The sequence below is a fragment of the Molossus molossus genome, unplaced genomic scaffold (assembly GCF_014108415.1).
Source record: "Molossus molossus isolate mMolMol1 unplaced genomic scaffold, mMolMol1.p scaffold_m16_p_1, whole genome shotgun sequence".
NCBI classification, from domain to species: Eukaryota; Metazoa; Chordata; class Mammalia; order Chiroptera; family Molossidae; genus Molossus; species Molossus molossus.
In genome coordinates, this window is record NW_023425344.1 from 172296146 (window position 1) to 172317748 (window position 21603).

The 21603-nt window shown below is 42.5% G+C and overlaps 1 non-coding gene across 1 annotated transcript; it reads right to left on the reverse strand.

The window, feature by feature from the left end:
• Positions 1-12779: 12779 nt before the first annotated feature.
• On the reverse strand, positions 12780-12927 carry LOC118621012. Its single transcript, XR_004957603.1, has one exon. It is a non-coding gene; the product is annotated as a U12 minor spliceosomal RNA (small nuclear RNA).
• Positions 12928-21603: the final 8676 nt, after the last annotated feature.

Genomic DNA, 21603 nt, shown 5'->3' on the forward strand with positions numbered 1-21603 from the left:
AGTTCTCTTGTTATTTCACTTGGGATTTGTTTCTTTGTTTCACCATTTTGGCTATCTCAGTGGGTTTTAGAGCCTGCCAAATTTTCCCTGTGGATGTTGGTGTTCTGCTGTTTGTGGCTCCCTCTACTGGGTTTGGATGAGTGGGGGAGGACCCACATTAAACACCACTGTCAAGTCTTACTTCTCTGTGTAGATTTACAAGCCCAGGAACATTCAGTTAACCTCTAGCTTTTTGCCTGGAGGCTATTAGTCTTGGTTACTTGATGAGCCTTGGGTTGTAGCTCTGAGCTGAATGAAAAAAAAATCCCTCAGGTGTTCAGGGTAAGAGGATTTCCAGAGGGTGGGGCAGATGAATGAAAAAAATTCCCTCAGGTGTTCAGGGTAAGAGGATTTCCAGAGGGTGGGGCAGATGTTGGCAGTTAATTACTCTTAATTTGCATTTCTCTGGCCCAGCTGGGTGGAGTTAAATTTCTGAGGGAGGGGCTGGTGCTTCTCCCCTGGGCTCTGGGAAGCGGCTCTTTGAGTAAGATGGCTACTCTCCTGTGAGGGAGTGACTCAGCACAAAAATCCCAATGCCCTCACAGCTCTCCAAGCTCCCAAGTGTCCACACAATTCCAGTCCAGTCCACCCTCCTTTTGGCTGAGCCCAAGGTGAGTGGCTGTAGCTAATTTAGTGCTCATTCCCGACCCTCTGTGCTATGGGGCTGGCTTGGGATTTTAACCCCAAGGGAGCTGCTCATAGCTAAAACAGCCACTGTCCCTGAGCTTCCAGCCCACCCTCTCACACCTCCACAGATCCTACCAGGCTCGATTCAGTGTCCTTTTCTCTTGTCTCTGGTTATATGGGTCCTCTCCAGCTGCTTTTCTATTGCTTTTTCCCAATAATTTGTCTTTATTTTAGTTATAATTCCAGTTTGATCCTGTGAGATGGTCTATGTAGCTGTCATTCACTCTGCCACCATTTTGGAATCCTCTGTTTTTTTTTCCTTTATGTACTCTGAGTGATTTTTTTTATACCCTATCTTCTAATTCACTGATCCAATCCTCTGCTTCCTCTAATCTGCTGTTTATTCCTTCCAATGTATTCTTTATTTCTGCTATGTCATTTTTTCACTTCCAATTGGTTGCTTCTCTATTCCATTGGTTGTTTTTCATTGTTTCTATATCTTTTCTCATGCTGTTAAGCATCCTTATAATCATTACTCTGAACTCTATATCTGATAACTTGCTTATCTCCATTTCATTTAGCCCTTCTTCTGGAGAATTATCTTGTTCTTTCCTTTTGGGCTTGTTTCGTTTCACCATTTTAGCTGCCTGTTCTAGTTTGTCTCTATGTATTAGGTAGATCTTCTACAACTCCCAGTCTGGGTGGGGTGATCTTATGTAGTAGGTAACCTGTGGGACTCAGTAGCACAGTCCCTGATAACCAGAACTAAATGCTCTAATAATGTCCCTTGTGTGCTCTGTGTGGGCCCTCCTACTATAATGGAGTCGTGACTGCTATTGATCAGTTCATGCATGGACTCAACCCTTTGGCTAGCTGACAGTGATGCTCACCCCCTGAACTTAGCAAGCAGGTGACTGTGCAGTTGCTTATCATATAAAGTGTAATTCACCTCAGTACGGTTTAGAGCCTGCCAAAATCTCCCTATGGATAACAATGATCTGAAGTTTGTGACTCCCTCTGCTGAGTCAGAATGTGTATGGAAAGGACAAAGCTGAACGCCAAGGTCTGGTTTTACTCTCCAGGGGCAGAGCTGCAGGCCAGGCAAAGACTCAAAGTACTCAGAAATCTGCCTCTGCCTGAAGACTGGCTGTTAGTCCCAATAACTTAATGAGCCTCAGGTTGTAGTCCTCAGTTAGATGTAAACTCCACCCAACTGGTAGGGTGAGAAAAATTCCAACAGGTGGGGTTATTGCTTCCCCCTAGGCTAAAGCTGCTTTGATAGGAAAACTCTGCCTGTGAAAGATGGCTTCTTCAGCTCGGGAGAATGATTCAGCTCAGGGTTCCTTCCTGCTCTCTCCTCAGAGCCCCAAACCCTAGACTCTTCTCATGTAGCTGTAGTCCAGTCAGCCAGAGCCCAAGGTGAGTGTCTGTAGATAAATTTAGTGCACTGGCCCTTCAAGAGGGCACCCATGTTTTCAGCCATCTCTCCCTGCTGGATAGAACCTCTGATGCTTTTCACAAACAGGTGTTATGTGGGCACCTTTCCTGGTTCTGCCACTCTGGGATAAGGAACCCAGCTTGGGGGGTCAGGGGGGAACCCCCACAGCTGAGATATCTCTCAAGATCTTCAGCTGCTGCCTGTGGGTGTCCAGACTGCCCTCTTGTACCTCCACAGTTTATACCATGGTCTATGTGGGCTCCTCTTTACATCCTTGGTTATAAAGGTTCCCTCTAGCTGGCCTTCAGTTTGTTATTCTGGCTGGAATACACACACACACACACACACACACATTATATATGTGTGTGTGTGTGAGAGAGAGAGAGAGAGATAAAAGTTGTAATTCCAGTTTGGTCCTGGGAGGTCAGTGTAGTTTCCATTGAATCTACCACCATTTTGAAATCTCCACTCAGGATGGTTTTTCAAATCCTTAGTTCTTTCTTCCTCCAGTGAAGCACTTTTCTGTCTGAGAAAGTTGTATTGCCTTAGGAAGGCTCACGTGTTGTTAAGGAAAGAGAAGGCTTCTTTCCTGCTGTCCAGGTCAACCTCAGAGATCTGTGGGATTATGAACTCCATATCTGATTATTCTAGCATCCCAGGCACTATCCTTGTCCTCCTTCTCCCTCCCTTCTATCATAGCACTGTGACTCTAAGGAAAGCTGTAATTTCAAGTTTGTTATTTATGTGTACCTGACCCACTAATGTTGAATAATGAACACTTTTATTCCCTAACTGTTTAATATACTTTTAAAATATTTTTAAATTATTCCCAAATAAGGTTGTGAAAACTTAAGATAAATTTGACTGAACTAAGTAGAAGAGAAATATATCTGTCCCTTCATCTTGGAAAGATTTCTTCCTTACTCATTAGATACTTGAATTGACAATAAAGGAAGTAAGAAGGAATGACCAGTGTAACACAGGGAAAGGAGAATTTGACTAAAAGTCCTAGCTCTGTCACTTGTATTCTATGTAACCCTGTGTAAGTCACTTCACCTATCTGGACCTTAGTTCTATCATACTTTTTATTGACTTTAGAGAGAAAGGAAGGGAGAGAGGAAGAGAGGGAGAAACATCAATTGGTTGCCTCCCATATGCACCCCAACCAGGGATCAAACCCGCAACCTGGGTATGTGCCCTGACCAGGAACTGAACCGGTGACCCTTCAGTGCACAGGACAATGCTGAACCAACTGAAACACACAGGCCAGGGCTATCCTATATTTAAATTGAAAGGGTAGAGAATTGGACTAGATAACCATTAACAGTCCTTTCCTGGTTTAGCATCTTATATTGCACAGAATATATTTGAGATATCTAATGGAATAGAAAAAAAAGAGAGATTAAAAAAAAAAACCTTCAGGAAGGTAGCAACTGTTGATACCTACTGCCATGTGAATTTAGCAATGAAAGAGGTAGATATGTTCCTGTCCTCAAGTCTAATGGCAGAGAAGGAAACAAATGATAAAAATATAAACATGGCCCTGTAGGCTTCCCTCCTTAATCTCAAAAGCATTAAAGAAACATTTGCGATCTTAAAAAAAAAAAAAAGGCCCTGGCCAATGTAGCTCAGTGGTTAGAGCGTATGCCCGTGTTCCAAAGTGTTGCAGGTTTGATTCCTGGTCAAGGGTACATACCTAGGTTGCAGGTTCAATCCCTGGCCCCAGTCGGGATGTGTGCAGGAGGCAACAAATCAATGTGTCTCTCTCACAGCAATGTCTCTCTCTCCCCACTCCCTTCCTTCCACTCTCTCTAAAAATCAATGAAAAAATACCCTCTAGTGAGCATTAATAACAACAAACATATATATATATATATATTTACAGTTACACCATTAACTACTGAGTTAATTGATTGATTATACTTTTAATAGGCTACCAAATCTAATCTGGGCATTAGAAAGGGTTTCCCTGGAAAATTCATAAGCTGAGACCTGACTCAAGATTCTCAGAAACATTGCTTTTTGTTTGTTTGCTTGTTTGTTTGTTTTCATATTATAAGGAAAAATTTGTTTAGAAAGTTACAGAGGTAATAGAAGGGCCCTTGGAGCTTAGGAGAAAGAGGGAGAGAGATACACAGCTGAGGGACAAAAGAGGAGGAGAGGCACGGGCATGCTCCACAGAGAGAGGCACCAGGGAAGCATTTTTAAATTTAAAAAAAAAAAAAAAAAAAAAGAGGAGAGAGAGAGAGAAAGAAAAGTTATCATGAAAAGAACCTAAAGAAAGTTGTAAAGGAGGGAAAATTAAAATTATGTAAGAGGTAGGCAAGATTTTCAAAACATCTACTTCAGGGTTAGAAATTTCAGAATTTAGCCATACTTCAAAATTATCTTGAACACTAATTACTACAGAAACTTCTAATCTGGTAGGTGAAGTTGTTAATTTTCCGTTCTGGATATAAGTAACAGTACATTCTACTGCGACCACAAAACAGCCCGTCGTCGTGCCCAGGGAATTGTGTCATGCCATCACTCTAGGTCTTTATTTACTAGGTAATAAAGTACAGAGAGAACAAATTCCTCCTATGTCTGAGATGAGACTGGACCCAGGCTATCAGAAAAGGTACAACGTGTGGCATGTCTGCTCAGAATGATAGAGATTAACCTTGCAATCACAAGCAGTTCGTGTCAACCTTCTATATACTCATAGAAAGTAAACTGTCTAGGAGAGAACAGTCCCCAGACGCTCCTATCTGACAACAATAAGCTTAACTACTGGTTCTCCTTCTTCAGCCTGTGGCTGGAGCTGGCCTCTCCTGCTTTCCTGGTTTGAGAGTCCCAGGGGACAATGGGTCTCTATGATACATCGAACCTCCCCTTGGTTTCAAGATGACTTCAAAAGGAACAAGTATCTTGCCCTGGCTGGTTTGGCTTAGTAGTTAGAGCATGAGTCCACAGACCAGAGGGTCACAGGTTTGATTCCCAGTCGAAAGCATGTACCTAGGTTGCAGATTTGATCCCATCCCTAGTCAGGGTCATGTGGGAGGCAACCAATTGATGTCTCTCTGTCACATCAATGCCTCTCTCTCCCTCTCTCTCTCCCCTCACCCTTCTCTCTTCATTCTACTCTATCTAAAAATCAATGGAAAAATATCGTCAGGTGAAGATGAAAAAAACAAAAACAAAATGAAACAAAACAAAATAAAACAAAACAAAAAGAATAAGTATCCTGATTAGGAACTCGAGACTTATACAAACCATTATGCTCTTAGAAACTTCCATTGTACTCTACATTTACCTACAGATAAATAAGAAACCAGAAATAATAATCAAACCAGAAGAAAACTAAAAGGTTCTACAGTCTGTAGATTTGGATAGTTGTATCAGTGGAAGCAATTTCAGTTTGTGGCAAAATAGCATATGGTTGGTGGGATTGTCCCAGCCATGATTAGATAACAGAACAATTCAGATATTTAGTTGGTGATCTTTAAGGAGATTATCTGGTAAATAAGGATGAGGACATGTGTAAAGATTGTCTCTTTAGCCCAGCCGGTATGGCTCAGTGGTTGAAGCGTTGACCCTCAGACCAATGAGTCTTGGGTTCGATTTTAGTCAAGGGCACATACCTCGGTTGCAGTTCATCCCCAGCCCTGGTTGAGGTTATGCAGGAGGCAATCAGTTGATGTGTCCCTCTCACATCGATGTTTCTCTCTCTCTCCCTCTCTTTCTCTCTCTCTCACTCTCTTTCTCTCTCTCACTCCCACTCTATCTGAACAAAAATGGAAAAATATCTTCAGGTGAGGATTTAAAAAAAGATTGTCTCTTTATCTTATTCATTGCATGGTTAATCCATGAACAAAAATATTGCTTTTGCCTTTTATATGATGAAGAAAAATCATTTCAATAATACCAATAAAACTATAAATTGCCTGCAGGGTTGATGGACAGATTCACCACCTAAGTAATAAATTGGTACAATTAATAACAGTTGAGTTGATTTCATAAACTACCTGGAATAACAATTAAGCCTGAGAGCTAAACAAATTAAGCCTAGGAACCAAATGAATAAAAATCAATGAATGAATGAATGAGCTGTTTCTTCCTGTTGTCAGAGATCACCCATACTTTCCATTTCTCTCCTAAAAAGAGTATCTAAGCTGCTCATTAGACCCTGTTAGAAAAAGACAGAGAAGCATACTGGTTAAAACCATAGATTCTAGAGCTAATCTGCTTAGGTTTAAATCCTGACTGTATCACTAGTTACATAACATTAAACAAGTTACTTCATCTCTCTATGCCTCAATTTCTTAATCTTTAGAGAACATACTAGAGTCTACCTAATAAGATTGTTATGAGTCTGAAGTGAATTAATATTGGTCAAGTGCTTAGAAAAGTACATGGCACATACTGTAAGTTCTATAAAAGTACTCATTGAGCCCTAGCCAGTCTAGTTCAGGGGTCAGAGCATTGGCCTGTGGACCAAAGAGTCGAAGGTTCGATTCAGATCAAGGGCACATACCTAGGTTGCGGTCCGATCCCTGGCAACCGGGGGCAGTGTGAGAGGCGGCTAACAATCAATGTGTCTCTCTCTTCTCTTCTCTTCTCTCTCTCTCTCTCTCTCTCTCTCTCTCTCTCTCTCTCTCTCTCCCCCCACCCCCCTCTATCCCCCTCTCTCTCCCCCGCCCCTTATTCCATTGATGCTGTACTGGCATTGTTTAGAAAATGTGGATGTGGGGCACCCACAGACCTATAAAACATTAAGGCTGCAGAGTAAATATAGTTATTTCAGATTTATACATCCATGTTTACCAAAAAATATTTGTACCAGGTGTGACTCTAAGTTCACAACTCAGGGATACAAGAAATAGCATGTTGTCTTATTTTCTTTTAATCACCTTAAATCTGACTTTGAGCCCCATTCACCAGGCTGCTGGAGAAATGCAATGTTCTCCATCATTTGGGTTCCCAATTCCTGGGCTCTTTCAGCACTGAAGCATGAGAGTTTCTCAGTCATCTATCCACACTGCTAAGAAACCTGTTTTCCAAATGGACTGTGACCCCTGCCAGCCCAGCATGTCACCTTTTCTGTGCACACATGGAACACTGGAGTCTTAGGCACGGGTGGGAGTCTCTGAGCTTGGGGCCCCAATTTCTAATAAGTACAAGTCCCAGTGACTTTTATTCGCTCTCCAGTCTCTAGTATCTTTTCTTTATTTCTCGCTCTCCATTCTTCTCTCTTTCTTACGTCTCCAGAACATAAATTATACTAGGTGGGGGTAGTACCCTATTAACAACAAAGAAGATTTACTGACATAAAATTTCTATTTATATCCTACAAAAAAATATATATTTGAAGCAAGGTATTTCTAAAGGGCTTAGCTATGCACTTGGATTGGAGGAGCAGAAATAAATACACGGCAAAATACAAAGCAATACATACTTCCAAATATCATCCTGCCGCACAACAAAATCCCAATTTAATGGCTTTTCTTATTTGAAAGATTTGGCTCCAAATAACTTACTTTTAAAATATTTTTTTCTTTATTGATTTGAGAGAGAGAGAGAAACATTAATGAGAGACAAGTCAATTGGCCACCTCCTACATGCCCCTCACTGGGGATCGGGCCCACAAACTGGGAATCAAACCAGTGACCTCTTGGTGCATGGGTCGATGCTCAACCACTGAGCCACACTGACTGGACCCGAATAACTTTTGACTATTTAAAAACATAAATCTACTCTTTTTTTTTTTATCCTCACCCGAGGACATTTTTCCATTTTTTGTTCAGGTAGAGCGGGAGGGAGAGAGAGGAACAGAGAGAGAGAGAGAAACATCGATGTGAAAGGAACACATCGAGTGGCTGCCACCTGCACAACCAACCAGGGCCGGGGACAAACTGCAACCGAGGTACGCGCCCTTAGCGGGAACCGAACCCGGGTCTCTCAGGACCGCAGGCCGACGCTCTAACCGCTGAACCAAACCGGCCAGGGCAACATAAATCTACTCTTAATCAATTCTTTTGACATCTTTTATAGACGTTCAAAAGACTTTACCACCCCGGTCGGTTAGGCTCAGCGGTAGGGCGTAGGCCCGCAGACCAATGAGTCACGTTGGGTTCAATTCCAGCCAAGGGCACATACCTCAGTTGCAGTTTGTCCTCCGCCCTGGTCGGGGTTGTGCGGGAGGCAACCAGTCAAAGTGTCTCCCTCACATTGATGTTTCTCTCTCTCTCCCACTCTATCTGAAGATAAATGGAAAAATATCCTGGACTGAAGATTATAAAATAAAATAAAAAAGACTCTACCGACCCCGAGATAGACCAGCAGGATTCATTCTTAAATTACAAGAAATGATGGTGACTTAGAACTATGAAAACACACTTTTCACTTTACAAGTGTCTGTCTTAGTTCTGGCTGCTATAACAAGCCACCGTAGGCTGGGTGGCTTCAACCACAGACATTTCTCACAATTCTGGTGGCAAGAGCCCACTCCGAGGTCTACAGTGGCAGTCTCCTCGCTGTGCACTCACATGGCATGAAACAATCAGAAAGCTCTCTGGAGTCTCATTTTTAAGGCCATTAATCTTGTTCATGAGGGTTCCACCTTCATGACCTAACCACCTTCCAAACACCCCCACCTCCTGACACCATCAAATCAACACATGAATTTGGGGGGAACACAAAATACTCAGTCCATAACAGTGATTATCATAAATCAAAAAATAATAGCTTCTGCCATAGCACTGAAGGGTCACATGTTCGATTGCCAGTCAAGGCACCTACCTGCATTGCACGTTCCATCCCCACCCCATTCCAGGCACGTGCAGGAGGCAATCAATTGATGTATCTCTCTCACATTGATGTCTCTCTCTCTCTCTCTCTCTCTCTCTCTCTCTCTCTCTCTCTCTCTCCCCCTCCCTCTCTTCCACTCTCTAAAAATCAATGGAAAAAAATATCCTCTGGTGTGAATTAACAAATACAATAATAACAATAATAATAATGGCTTCTCACAACTTTATGAAATAAGACCCATAATTATCCCATTTACAGATGAAAAAGCTGAGTCACAAACAACTGAAGTGATTTGTCCAATGGCTGGCGGCTGTCTGGGGGCCAAATCTGTCCCATCAGCGCCACCTAGTGGTGCCGCTTCAGTGCACAGGCTGGCAGGTAGCAGAGCCAGGATGTGAACCCAAACTGAACATCAGTGCCAGGTGATCAGCATGCTTTTTTTCCCCTAAGTTATACTGAGAATTTAACAAAATGATCAAAAGAGACAGAACCTTTTTCCGAGCACATATGCTCACTCTTTCACCACCTGCTTCATTCCATGTCTGCCCTAAATTCTCCTTGTGATGAGGTATGATCTCCCTCTGTGGGGGGTCTGCCTGCCCACTGGCTTGGGTTCTAGTCTCTGGGGCTGCACAGAGTTAGTCTGCTTTCACATGGCAGCCCCTCAAACCCTTAAATGCAGTTTTCACATCTCCCTGAGTCTTGCTTTCATCATTTGCTTCATTTCATTCCACCAAGGCAGTGCCCACAGAGACCACTGAGTGCAGCAGCTTCTGTGCATGTATGTTGGAGAAACCTCCACTTACCAGCTGAACACCTTTCCTAGCTCTCTAGGCCTCAGATCCTCACCTGCAAAGCAAAGTTAATGATAATCCCTGCATCATAGGACTGCTGTGAGTACTAATTTAGATAACGCATGTAAAGTGCTTAGCACCTGCCTGGCAATTATTAAGTGCTTAATAACTTTCCTGTTTCGATTATGATTGTTACTTTTAACAGCCCAGGTTCAGCCCTGAAAACTCTCCCTGCTCAATGAGAGACCAACATGTACAGAATGACCTACATAGTATGATTTCTGACTCCAGCATGAGGCAATGTCACAGAAGTAGCCTAACCTAGATACTCTGCCTAATGGATCTGTGTTATGGACTGATTGTCTCCCCCCCAAAATTTAGATGTTGAAACCCTAATCCCAGTGTGATGGTATTTGGAGGAGGTGGAGCCTTTGAAAGGTAATGAGGTCATGAAGGTGGAGCCCTCATAAATAAGATTAATGCCTTTATAAGAAAGGGCCAGAGAGCTCTCCCACTCTCTTTCCACCATATGAGGATACAGTAAGTCAGCAGACTGCAACCCAGAAGAGGGCACTCACCAGAACTCAACCCTGGCCTTGGACTTCCAGCTCCCAGGACCGTGAGAAATCAATTTTTGTTTTTTAAAAGCCACTTAGACTATGCTACTTTGTTAAGTCAGCTTGAACAAAGACAGTCTGGTTTCTAAATGGGATATTGCAAAAATTGGCTTGTTGCTTAACACTGCTCTGGAGGTTGGTTTTGATAGAGTGTGTCTGCCACCTGCTGTAACTTTTGTGGATTACCAGCCAACAAGGTTCATTTACCTAAGAAAAACGTGAACTAAAACCTCACTAACACTGCTCTAAGAACTAAGGGAAGTGCTGCAAAGAATACTGCTAGGACTTGAGATGACCCCAATATTACACCCCTTTTCACCTTATGACCAATAAATGGGGTGACTGGAAGCCAAACATCACTTTTGTTATTGATAAAGCTGATGTTAGACCATGTTGTATAGAATATCAGAGCTACATGAGCTTTCAGTGCTGAACCCCAAATAGGCGCACCCAGGTACAAGCAGTGCTGAATCACCACAGAACTTCCCACATGGAAGCCTGTCCTTCTAAGACTTAGTGCCTAGAGGAACAGAGAAGAGCCGATGCTGCCTGAGAGCAGGAAGGAGAGAGAAGTGTCCACTTTCTCCCTCCAAACTCACCCATTAGACATGGTAGAACATCCCCACCCCACAGGAAAAACGGCCCTCCCACCTCCCATCCTCCCACAACCTGCCTAAAAACAATCAGGAAATAGTAAATTGTTGAGAATGAATAACTCATACAAACAGTAAAAGCAACAGGGACAAAGAACTAAATAAAATTTGCTTTTCTTTTTCACCTACTTGGACAACCAATAAGTAATAGAATGTTAGAGCTCTTTGTTGTGAGAATTAAATTAGCTAACACGTATAAAGCACTTAGCACACGCCTGTTTCTACTCTTTGTGAAGAGAATCTTTTTAAAGAGTAGAACAAACTATATATATATATATATATATATATATATATATATATATATATATATATCTTCTCCACTCATAACCCTCCATTGGCTTCTGACTCTGCTCAGAGTAAACTTAAGACTATAAAATGAGCCCTGGCCAGTTTGGCCCAGCGGTTAGAGCGTTGGCCCGTGGACCAGAGAGTCCCGGGTGGGTGGCAACCACTCAATGTGTCTCTCTCAGGTCGGTGTTTCTCTCTCTCTCTCTTCCTCCCTCTTTCCCTCCCTCTCTATCTGAAGAAAAATGCAAAATTGTCCTCAGGTGAGGATAAATAAATAAAATGACCCACAAAGGCCCAGCCAGTGTGACTCACTGGTTGAGCATTGACCCAAGCATCAAGAGGTCACTGGTTCAATTCCTGGTCAGGGCACATGCCCAGGTTGTAGGCCCGATCCCCAGTGTGGGGCATGCAGGAGATGGCCAATGGATGTTCTCTCAATGTTTCTATCTCTCTCTCCCTCTTCCTTCCTCTCTCTAAAATCAATAAAGAAAAAATGTTTTTAAAAAATAAAATAAAATGACCTACAAAGCACAAGTCCGGTGTGGCTCAGTGGATTAAGCGTCCTCCCATGGACTGAGAGGTCCCCAGTTCATTCCAGGTCAGGGCACATGCCCCAGTTGTGGGTTCTGTCCCCAGTAGGGGGTGTGCAGGAGACAGCCAATTGATGTTTCTCTCTCACATCAGTGTTTCTCTGTCCCTTCCTCTCTCTCTAAAAAGTCAATAAAAACATGGGGTTTTTTGGGGTTTTTAATCCTCTCCTGAGGATATTTTTCCTTTTATCTTCAGATAGAGTGAGAGAGAAAAAGAGGGAGAAAGAAAGAGAGAGAGAGAAACATCAATGTGAGAGGAACACATCAACTGGTTGCCTCCCGCATGACCTCAACTAGGGCTGGGGACAAACCGCAACTGAGGTACGTGCCCTTGGCTGGAATTGAAACCACAACTCAGGCCGATGCTTTACTGCTGGGTCAAACCAGCCAGGGTTAAAAACATGTTTTTAAAAATAAAGTAAAAGGACCTACAAAGCCATTTGATCCGGCTTCTCAGAATCTTCCCCACATTTTCTATTATTCTCCTCCCCCTCCACTGGTTGCCCATCCTCCAGCGCCCAACAGGCTCCTTCCTCAGAGCCTTTTGCACTCACTCTTTCCTCTGTTTGGAAGGTTCTTCTCCCAAATGGCTTCATGTTCTCTCCCTGTCTCCTCACATTTCACCATCTCAGTGGGTCTTGTCTGATTACAACCCCGGTTACCACCACCCCAACTTGCTCGGCACTCTTTATGCCCCATCCTGACTTCAATATTCCCTTTAGTACTTAGCATGATGTGATGCTACAGATATATTTGCTATGAGTTTTTGTCTGTCTCCCGTCATCACACACACACACACACACATGCACGGCGTGCACAACTTTTTTTTTTTTAAAAGAAAGCAGCAAAAGCATACATTTATTAAAGAACAATTCCCATGAAGTATCACCGACTGAACCACCTACCTACCGCCCAACCGACCCAGCTTTTAAGCATGAGGGGATCAGGCAGATCAGCAACTCCTAGGCATCCTGCAAAGCAGGCAGGTCATTAGGGCAACCTTGACCCGCACAAAAATCCGTCTCACATCAGCAGTGAGGATTCGGGCATCACCCCGAATCGTTACTTTCCTTACTCATAAGTTTAAGGCATAGCGTGCACAACTTTTGAATGGAGCTCCAGCAGAGCAGAGATTGGTTTATTATATCTATGGCTATTCCCCCATACTCTAGAATACATAACAGAGCGCATGCTCAATAAAAGTTTATGGAATAATTAGCATAATAAATGAACATCTTGCCTAGTTTTCTAAAAGTCTACAGACGAGGACTTCCGGTCAAGGTGGCGGGTAGGTAAACGCGGTATCACGTCCTCCCACAACCACATCAAAGTTACAACTAAACTACAGAACAACCATCATTCAAAACCGCCTGAAATCAAGCTGAATGGAAGTCCTACAACTACGGAGTTAAAGCAGCAGCCACATCCAGACTGGTAGGAGGGGCGGAGGTGGACAGGCTGGTCCCACACCCACGTGTGGTGGATAAAAATCAGGAGGACACCTTGGCTGGGAAGGTCCTTCCTGAGGACTGAGGGGTCCCCGTCCCACACCAGGTGCCTTGCTCAGGGTTCCAGTGCCAGGAAAAGAAGTCCCCATAACTTCTGGCTGGAAAAACCAGCGGGAACTGAGGCTCAGGGAAGCTGAAGCGGCTGGAGCCCCAGGCAGCTCCCTAAAGGGCCGGAGCACGGACTTATCGGACTCTCTCCCTCTAAGCTTGGAGGGGAGGCAGCTCGAGGAGCACCAGAGTCACACAGGGAAGAACTGAACTGTTTGGCACTGGAGCGAGGGCTGGAGAGGGGGCTTTCTATGGGACAAACGTGCTGTAAGAGGCTTTTGTTCCTTTGGTGAGCCCTTCCCTGGGGGCGGCAGACAGTCTCCATATCTGGGACTCCAGCAACCTGGCTCACACTGGTAGCCCCGCCCTGGTGACTCCCTGAGGCCCCGCCCCACCCCACCCCACCCAACTTTCAAGCCCACCCAAGCTGTTGCCACTTGCTTAACCATAGGATTGGCCTGTCTTGGATCCTGCTTCAGGTTTTTCCTAAATTCTTTCAAACGAGCAGCATCTGGTCTCAGCGAGCCCCATACCTCTCGTTAAGTAATACACTGAAACAAACACAGGGAGGCAGCCAAAATGAGGAGACAAAGAAACAGGTCCCAAATGAAAGAACAGAACAAAACCCCAATAAAAGAACTAAGCAAAATGGAGATAAGCAACCTAACAGATACTGAGTTCAAAATACTGCTTATAAGGATGCTCAATGAACTTAGTGAGAACCTCAGTGAACTTAGGGAGGGCCTCAAGAGCATCAAAAAAGGTCCAGTTAGAAATCATGGATACACAGTTAGAATTGAAGGAGGCATTAACTGAAATAAAGAATAATTTACACAGCTTCAATAATAGAGTACATAAATCCAAGGAGCAAACCATCGATTTGGAATATAAGGAAGCAAAAATTGCCCAATCAGAACAGCAAACAGAAAAAAGAATCCAAAAAAATGAGGATAGTGTAAGGAGCCTCTGGAACAACTTCAAGCGTGCCAACATTCGCATGTTGGGGGTGCCAGAAGGAGAAGAGCGAGAACAAGAAATCGAAAACCTGTTTGAAACAATAATGGCAGAAAACTTTCCTAACTTGGTGAAGGAAACAGACATACAAGTCCAGGAAGCACAGAGAGTCCCAAACAAGATGAACCCCAGGAGGCCCACACCAAGACACATCATCATCAAAATGCAAAAGGTTCAAGACAAAGAGAGAATCCTAAAAGCAGCAAGAGAAAGGCAGCTAGATACCTACAAGGGAGTTCCCATTAGGCTGTCAGCTGATTTATCAAAAGAAACTTTGCAGGCCAGAAGGGAGTGGCAAGAAATCTTCAGAGTGATGAAAAGCAAGAACCTACAACCAAGATTACTCTATCCTGCAAAGCTGTCATTTAGAATCGATGGCCATAGAAAGACTTTCCCAGACAAGAAAAAGTTAAAGGAGTTCATCACCACCAAACCATTATTATATGAAATGATGAAGGATCTTTTTGAGGAAAAAGATAAAATATATGAACAAACAAAATGGCAATGAATACATATCTATCAACAATGGAATCTACAAACAAAATGAACAGGTAGAACAGAAACATTTTCATAGATACAGAGAACATTTCGTTGATTGCCAGATGGGAGGGGGGTTGGGGGAATGGGTGAAAAAGGTGAAGGGATTAAGAAGTATAAATTCATTGCTAGACTGACAAACCTCAAAGGGAAAGGGGTTGGGGGGTGGGAAGAAATAAACCAAAGAACTTATATGCATAACCAATGGACACAGACAATAGTGTGGGAAAAGGTGGGAGGGGGGCGGGATGGGGGAGGAGGGGGCCAATGGGGGAAAAATGTGGAACATCTGTAATACATTTTACATCCAACAATAAAGATTTTAAAATAAATAAATAAAAGTCTACAGACTATCTGTTTGTAAGTCACCTAGTGTGCTTTTGGGAAAATGTAGATTCTGAGGCCCACTCCAGACCTGAATTAAAATCTGTCAGGTTGGGCCAAGATATTTATATCTACCCAGAATCACACATAAGTTTGAGAACTACTGATCCAACCCAACCCAGTCATTACAGGAAGGCTGTGACAGTCAAGACTACAGAGCTGGTTTGCAGAAAACAAGGACTGTAACTACCATTGCATGTTATTTCCACTGCAAATTATTTTCATTTATATCATCTAAAATAGTATTAAATTGTCTGGAAGAACTTGGAAAATGACACTAGTCTTTGGGGTTCCTACAGAGAATAAATCAACACTAATTAAAATATTTATTTCAGACAAATAGTTGCAAAATTTTTTAGACTTATCTTTATTGTTGAATGTATTAGAGATGTCCCTCATTTTTGCCCTAATTGACCCCCTCCTCCCCACTCCCACCCCTCTCTTGCCTTCCCCACACTATTGTCTATATCCATTGGTTATTCATATATGCATAGAAGTTCTTTGCTTTATCTCTTCCTTCCCTACCTCTCCCCTTCCCTTTGAGGTTCACCAGTCTAAAATCCAATTGGTACTTCTTAATCCCTTCACCTTTTTCACCCATCTCCCCAGCCCCCTCCCATCTGGCAACTAACAAAAAGTTCTTTGTATCTATGAGTCTGTTTCTGTTGTACTTGTTCATTTGGTTTGTAGATTCAGTTGTTGATATATATGTATTTATTGCCATTTTATTGTTCATATTTTTTATCTTCTTCTTCAAGAAGACCTTTCAACATTTCATATAATACTGGTATGGTGGTGATGAACTCCTTTAGCTTTTTCTTGTCTGGGAAAGTCTGTATATGTCCATCGATTCTAAATGATAGCTTTGTAGGATAGTATAATCTTGGTTGTAGGTCCTTGCTTTTCATCACTTTGACTGTTTCTTGCCACTCCCTTCTGGCCTGCAAAGTTTTTTTTGAGAAATTGGCTGACAAAGTCCCTACCCTCATGGAGCAGACCCCAGGGAAATAGCCAATACGCAAAAAGATCAATACATAATTCAGAGAGTCATTCGTGCTGTGAAAGAAAAATACAACAGGTTACTGAGATGGAAGGTGATGGGAACAGGATGAGAAGGGAGGAGGGATGCTGTTTTAGATGGGGGAGTTAGGAAGGGCTCTTTGAGGCATTTAAACAGAGACTAGAATGAAGGAATGAAGGAAGTGTAAACAAGGTCAAGTGCCCTGAGTCAGAAGTAAGCTTGTTGTGGGTCTTACTTAGGTCAGGTGCTCCAACAGGTGACTGAGAGAAAGATCAGTTTGGGGTGATTTATTAAGAAAATTGTCCCCAAGTGTTGGCAAGAATGTGAATACAAGGAAATACTGTGCACTGTTGGTGGGAATGTAAATTTGTGCAACCACTCTGGAAAACAGTATAGAGGTTCCTCAGAAAATTAAAAATGGAACTATCATATGATTCCACAATCCCACTTCAGGGTAGTTACCTGAAGGTAATAAAATCACTATCTCAGAAAGATATCTGCACCCCATGTTCATAGCAGCATTATTTACAGTATCCAAGATATGAAAACAACCTAAGTGTCCATCAATAGATGAATGGATAATGAAAATGTTGTAGGTATGTCTACAATAGGATATTATGCAGCCATAAAAAAAAAAAAAGAAAGAAATCTTGCATGTACGCATAACCAATGGACACGGACAACAAAGCTGGGTATGGGGTGGGGAGGGGTGTCTAGGGGGAAAAAGGAGAAACATCTGTAACAAAAATAAATTAATAAAAATTTTTAAAAGAAAGAAAGAAATCTTACCATTTACACAACATGGAAGGACCTTGAAGGCATTATGCTAAGTAAAATAAGTCAAAGAAAGACAAATACTATATGATCTCACTTATATGTGAAATCTAAAGAAAAAAAAAAAACTGAACACATAGATATAGTAAACAGATTGGTGGTTGCCAGTCTGTTGGTGGGGGTGGGAAAATGTGTAAGGGTCAAATGGTACAAATTTCCAGTTATGAAATAAATAATGAGGATGTAATGTACATCATGATAGACTATAGTTAATAACATCATAGTGTATATTTAGAAATTGCTAAGAGAGTAGATCTTAAAAGTTCTCACCACTAGAAAAAAATTTGTAACCATGTGTGGTGATAGATATTAACTAAACTTATTGTGGTGATCATTTTGCAATGTATACAAGTATCTAGATGTTAACTATACTTGTCGTGAGCATTCTGCAATGTATACAAATATCAAATCATATATCGTATACCTGAAACCTATATAATGTAGGTTATGTCAATTATACCTCAATTTTAAAAATCACTATATTAGCCCTGGCCAGTTTCGCTTAGCAGTTAGAGCATCAGCCCTAGGACCAAAGAATCTCGAGTTCGATTCCAGTCAAGGGCACGTACCTCAGTTGTGGTTCAACCCCAGGCCCTGGTAGGGGTCGTGCAGGAGACAACCAATCAGTGTGTCTCTCTCACATCATGTTTCTCTGTCTCCCTCTCTCCCTTCCACTCTATAATAAAAATCACTGTTATACATCTAAAACTAATACAATAGTATATGTTGATTATATCTCAATCAAAACATTAAATTTTTTAAATGGCTCATGGGAACAATATTTCCTGAGTTCTTATTTTAAAAAAGAAAGAAAGAAAATGCTTCCAAAAAAAAACTAGTAAGGGAGTTGGGGAAGCAGGACCGGGAGGGGAGAAAGCCAAGACAGGGTGCAATCACGTACAAAGTCCAGGCCTCCGCTGCGTCCTGCAGGGGACCTCTGGAATGTAGATGATTGCTCAGAGTTTAGAGTTTATCCCTATTAGAGTCAAAGGAGCTGGGCTTTCAGGCTTCTGCAGCTGCTAAATACTGGGAGGGTTGGTGCAGGAGGAGCATAAACTCTGGGTCACTTCCTTTCGTCTTTGCCTGAGCCAAGCAGCTCCAATACTGACTTCATTTTCTTTGGCTCTAAATCCAGAAGTTAAACTAAGTGAAATAAGCCAGACAGAGAAAGGCAAACACTGTCTGATCTCACTTATATGTGGAATCTTAAAAAGTTGAACTCAGAACCAGAGAATAGAATAGTGGTTGCCAGCGTTTGGGGGCTGGGGGAGATGGGAAGATGTTGATTAAAGGGTACGAACTTTCATTTATAAGATGAATAAGTTCTTGGGATATAATGTACAGCATGGTGACTATAGTTAACAGTACTGTATTGTATACTTGAAATTAGCTAAGAAAGTCAACCTTAAGTGTTCTTACAACAACAACAAAAGAAAAAGAAAGGCTAACTTTGTAAGTTGATGGATGGGTTAATTAACTTGATTGTGTAATCATTTTCCAATGTATACATATATCAAATAATTATGTTGTACACCCTAAATATATAGGATTTTTATTTGTCAATTATACCTTAATAAGGTTTGGGGCACAGGACAATTCTAATAGCCCAAGGACCATCCTCCTAAGACAGTTGCAGGTGCTGGCCATTAAAAAGCACACAAAGCCCGGGCCAGTTTGGCTCAGCGGTTAGAGTGTCGGCCTGCGGTCCAGAGAGACCCGGATTCGCTTACCACTAAGGGCACGTACCTCGGTTGCAGTTTGTCCCCAGCCCTAGTTGAGTCATGTGGGTGGCAGCCACTCGATGTGTCCCTTTCATGTTGATGTTTCTCTCTCTCTCTCCCCCCCACCCCCTCCATCTGAACAAAAAATGGAAAAATGTCCTCGGGTGAGGATTAAAAAAAAAGAAAAATCACACAGAAATGTTTTACTAAAGGGTCCAAAGCTAGGCAGAGCATTGACAAGGTTCACTACCATGTGTTCAGGAACAGAAAGTCTAGAAAGGGGGAGAAATAGTTGGAAAATAGGATTGTGATACTGGTTTCCAGTATTCCGGAACACCATTCTTTTTTTTTTTTTTTTCATATACTAGACATTTATTGAGCACCTATGATGTGCCAAATATTATGCCAGCCCTGAGGATAGAGTGATGGACAACAGAGACACCATTACCGTGTCTTCTTGGCACTTCTAGTCTGACCATGAATAGAAACACTAAATCAATGTCAAGCACCAGAGGACACAAAACAAGGGAACAATGACCAGTTTAGGAGTCAGAAAAGGCCTCCCAGAGCAAGCGGTACCTAAGCCAAGGCTGAAGGGAGAACAGGATGTAGTCAGGCAGAGGCTGGGGGAGGGGGGAGGTGAGGAGGGAGTGTCACAGAAGATGGACCCCTGTGGTCAAAGGCCAGGCAGCAGGAAGTGTGCGGTGAGCTCCTGGAGCTGCAGGAGATCTGGCGTGACTGAAACAGAAAGAGTGAGTGGCAAGAGGCGAAGTTGGGGATGGCGGAGTGAGCGGATTAGCTAGTGGGCCAAGTTGAGAATGCTATCTTGAACCCCAAGGACAATGAGGAGATGACTAGAACTTGGTAGCTGATTAGATGTGAACCTGGTGGTTGGTGATGCTGGATCTACAATACACCTTTCTAGGAAAAATTAAGAATGTAAGAGCAAGTTTTGGGGAAAGCGTTTTGCCACTTCATTCTGTTTTGAAATACTAGTATTTTTATTAGTGTAAGATGCATATTTTGATATTTCAAAACCTCTGAAATCTGAAAGTTATGTGAAGATCCCACTTTTGTTTCCTATGTATATAGAACATGTAGTTTTATACATGAAAATTGTAACAACGGGTCCCCTGAGTCTAGAAAGTAGGACTGTCAAAAGTTTTTGCTTTCTACTTTGCATATATCTATATTGTTGGAATTTTATGAGCATCTATTTTCTATATAATTATTAAAATATTGCCTATAATAATACTCAAGAAAAAGAGAAAAGGAAAATAAAGAAAGGCCCTCTTTACAGATGAATGTTAACTAGAAAATATAGAAGAGGTGATTGGATTACAAAATCAGCCTTTTTGTTGCCACAATGTGATCATTGATTCAAATGGGAACTATATGCCCTGGCTGGCTTGGCTCAGTGGTTAGAGCGTGGGCCCGCAGACCAGGTTTGGTTCCCGCTAAGGACACGTACCTCGGTTGCAGTTTGTCCCCGCCCTGCTTGGGGTCGTGTGGGTGGCAACCAGTCAATGTCTCTCGCTTACATCAATGTTTCTCTCTCTCTCTCTTCCTCCATCTCTCCCTCCCACTCTATCTGAAGATAAATGCAAAAAAAAACAAAAAAACAAATGGGAACTATGAATGCCAAAATCATTGGGGGAGATTGGTAGGAAACATGATGCCTGGTAGATTGATTGTAAAAATGAGCCCAGTCTTCTCCCACTGTAGCCACGCCTCTTGCAATGTGATTCTGCAGCTGTTTCATCAAGAGATGAAATGTAATTTATCTTAACAGGCCTTGTGGTTTGTTTTGACCTATGGAATGTGGAAGAACTGACAGTGTGTCAGTTCCCAGCTGAGACCCCACTCACTTCCACTTCCGGTCTTGGAGCCCTGCCATTGTCTGAGAATAAACGCAGGGTAGCCTACCGAGGAGATTCAAGGTGCCACAGGCGGCAGTGAATCAACACCCCGGAGCAGAGCCACCTAACCAATCCACACCCGACCTCAGATGCATGAGGAACCCAGCTGAAGCCAGGAGAACCACCCTCTGAACTCAACTGAAATTGCTAACCCTCAGCATCATGATCTAAATAGATCACTGTTTTAAGCTACTCAGATTTGAGGTGGCTTGTTACACAGCAATAGCTAACAGATCTAAAACCACACAGATTAGATCTAAAACCACACAGATTAGTCACTAATGGCAGGGGTGAAAATAGGCGCCATTCCATGGAGTGACCTGGTGTTCACCACCCTAGCCCTCGCTAATGGTGGAAAAACCTGACATTATTGTTTCCTTAGGTAATGCAATATCAAATGCACAACATGAACACTAATATAGTCTTTCAAAAGTTCTAAACTACTGAAGCCTCTAACCCTCCAATCATGTATACAGAAAATACAGGGGAGAGAAAAACACATGATAAAGCAACATGAAGAAATAAACAAATCAGAGCTTGGGAATATTGCAAGATGCTTGGCCAGGACCTTTAGAAAAGTAAAATATGTCATAAAAAATAAAGGCAAAAGAGCCCTGGCTGGGTGGCTCAGTTGGCTGGAGAGTCATCCTGTGCACCAAAAAGTTATGGGTTTGATTCCCAGTCAGGGCACATATCTAGGTTACTGGTTCAATCCCCAATCAGGGCACATGGGGGAGCAACCAATCAATGTTTCTCTCTCACATCGATGTTTCTCTCTCTCT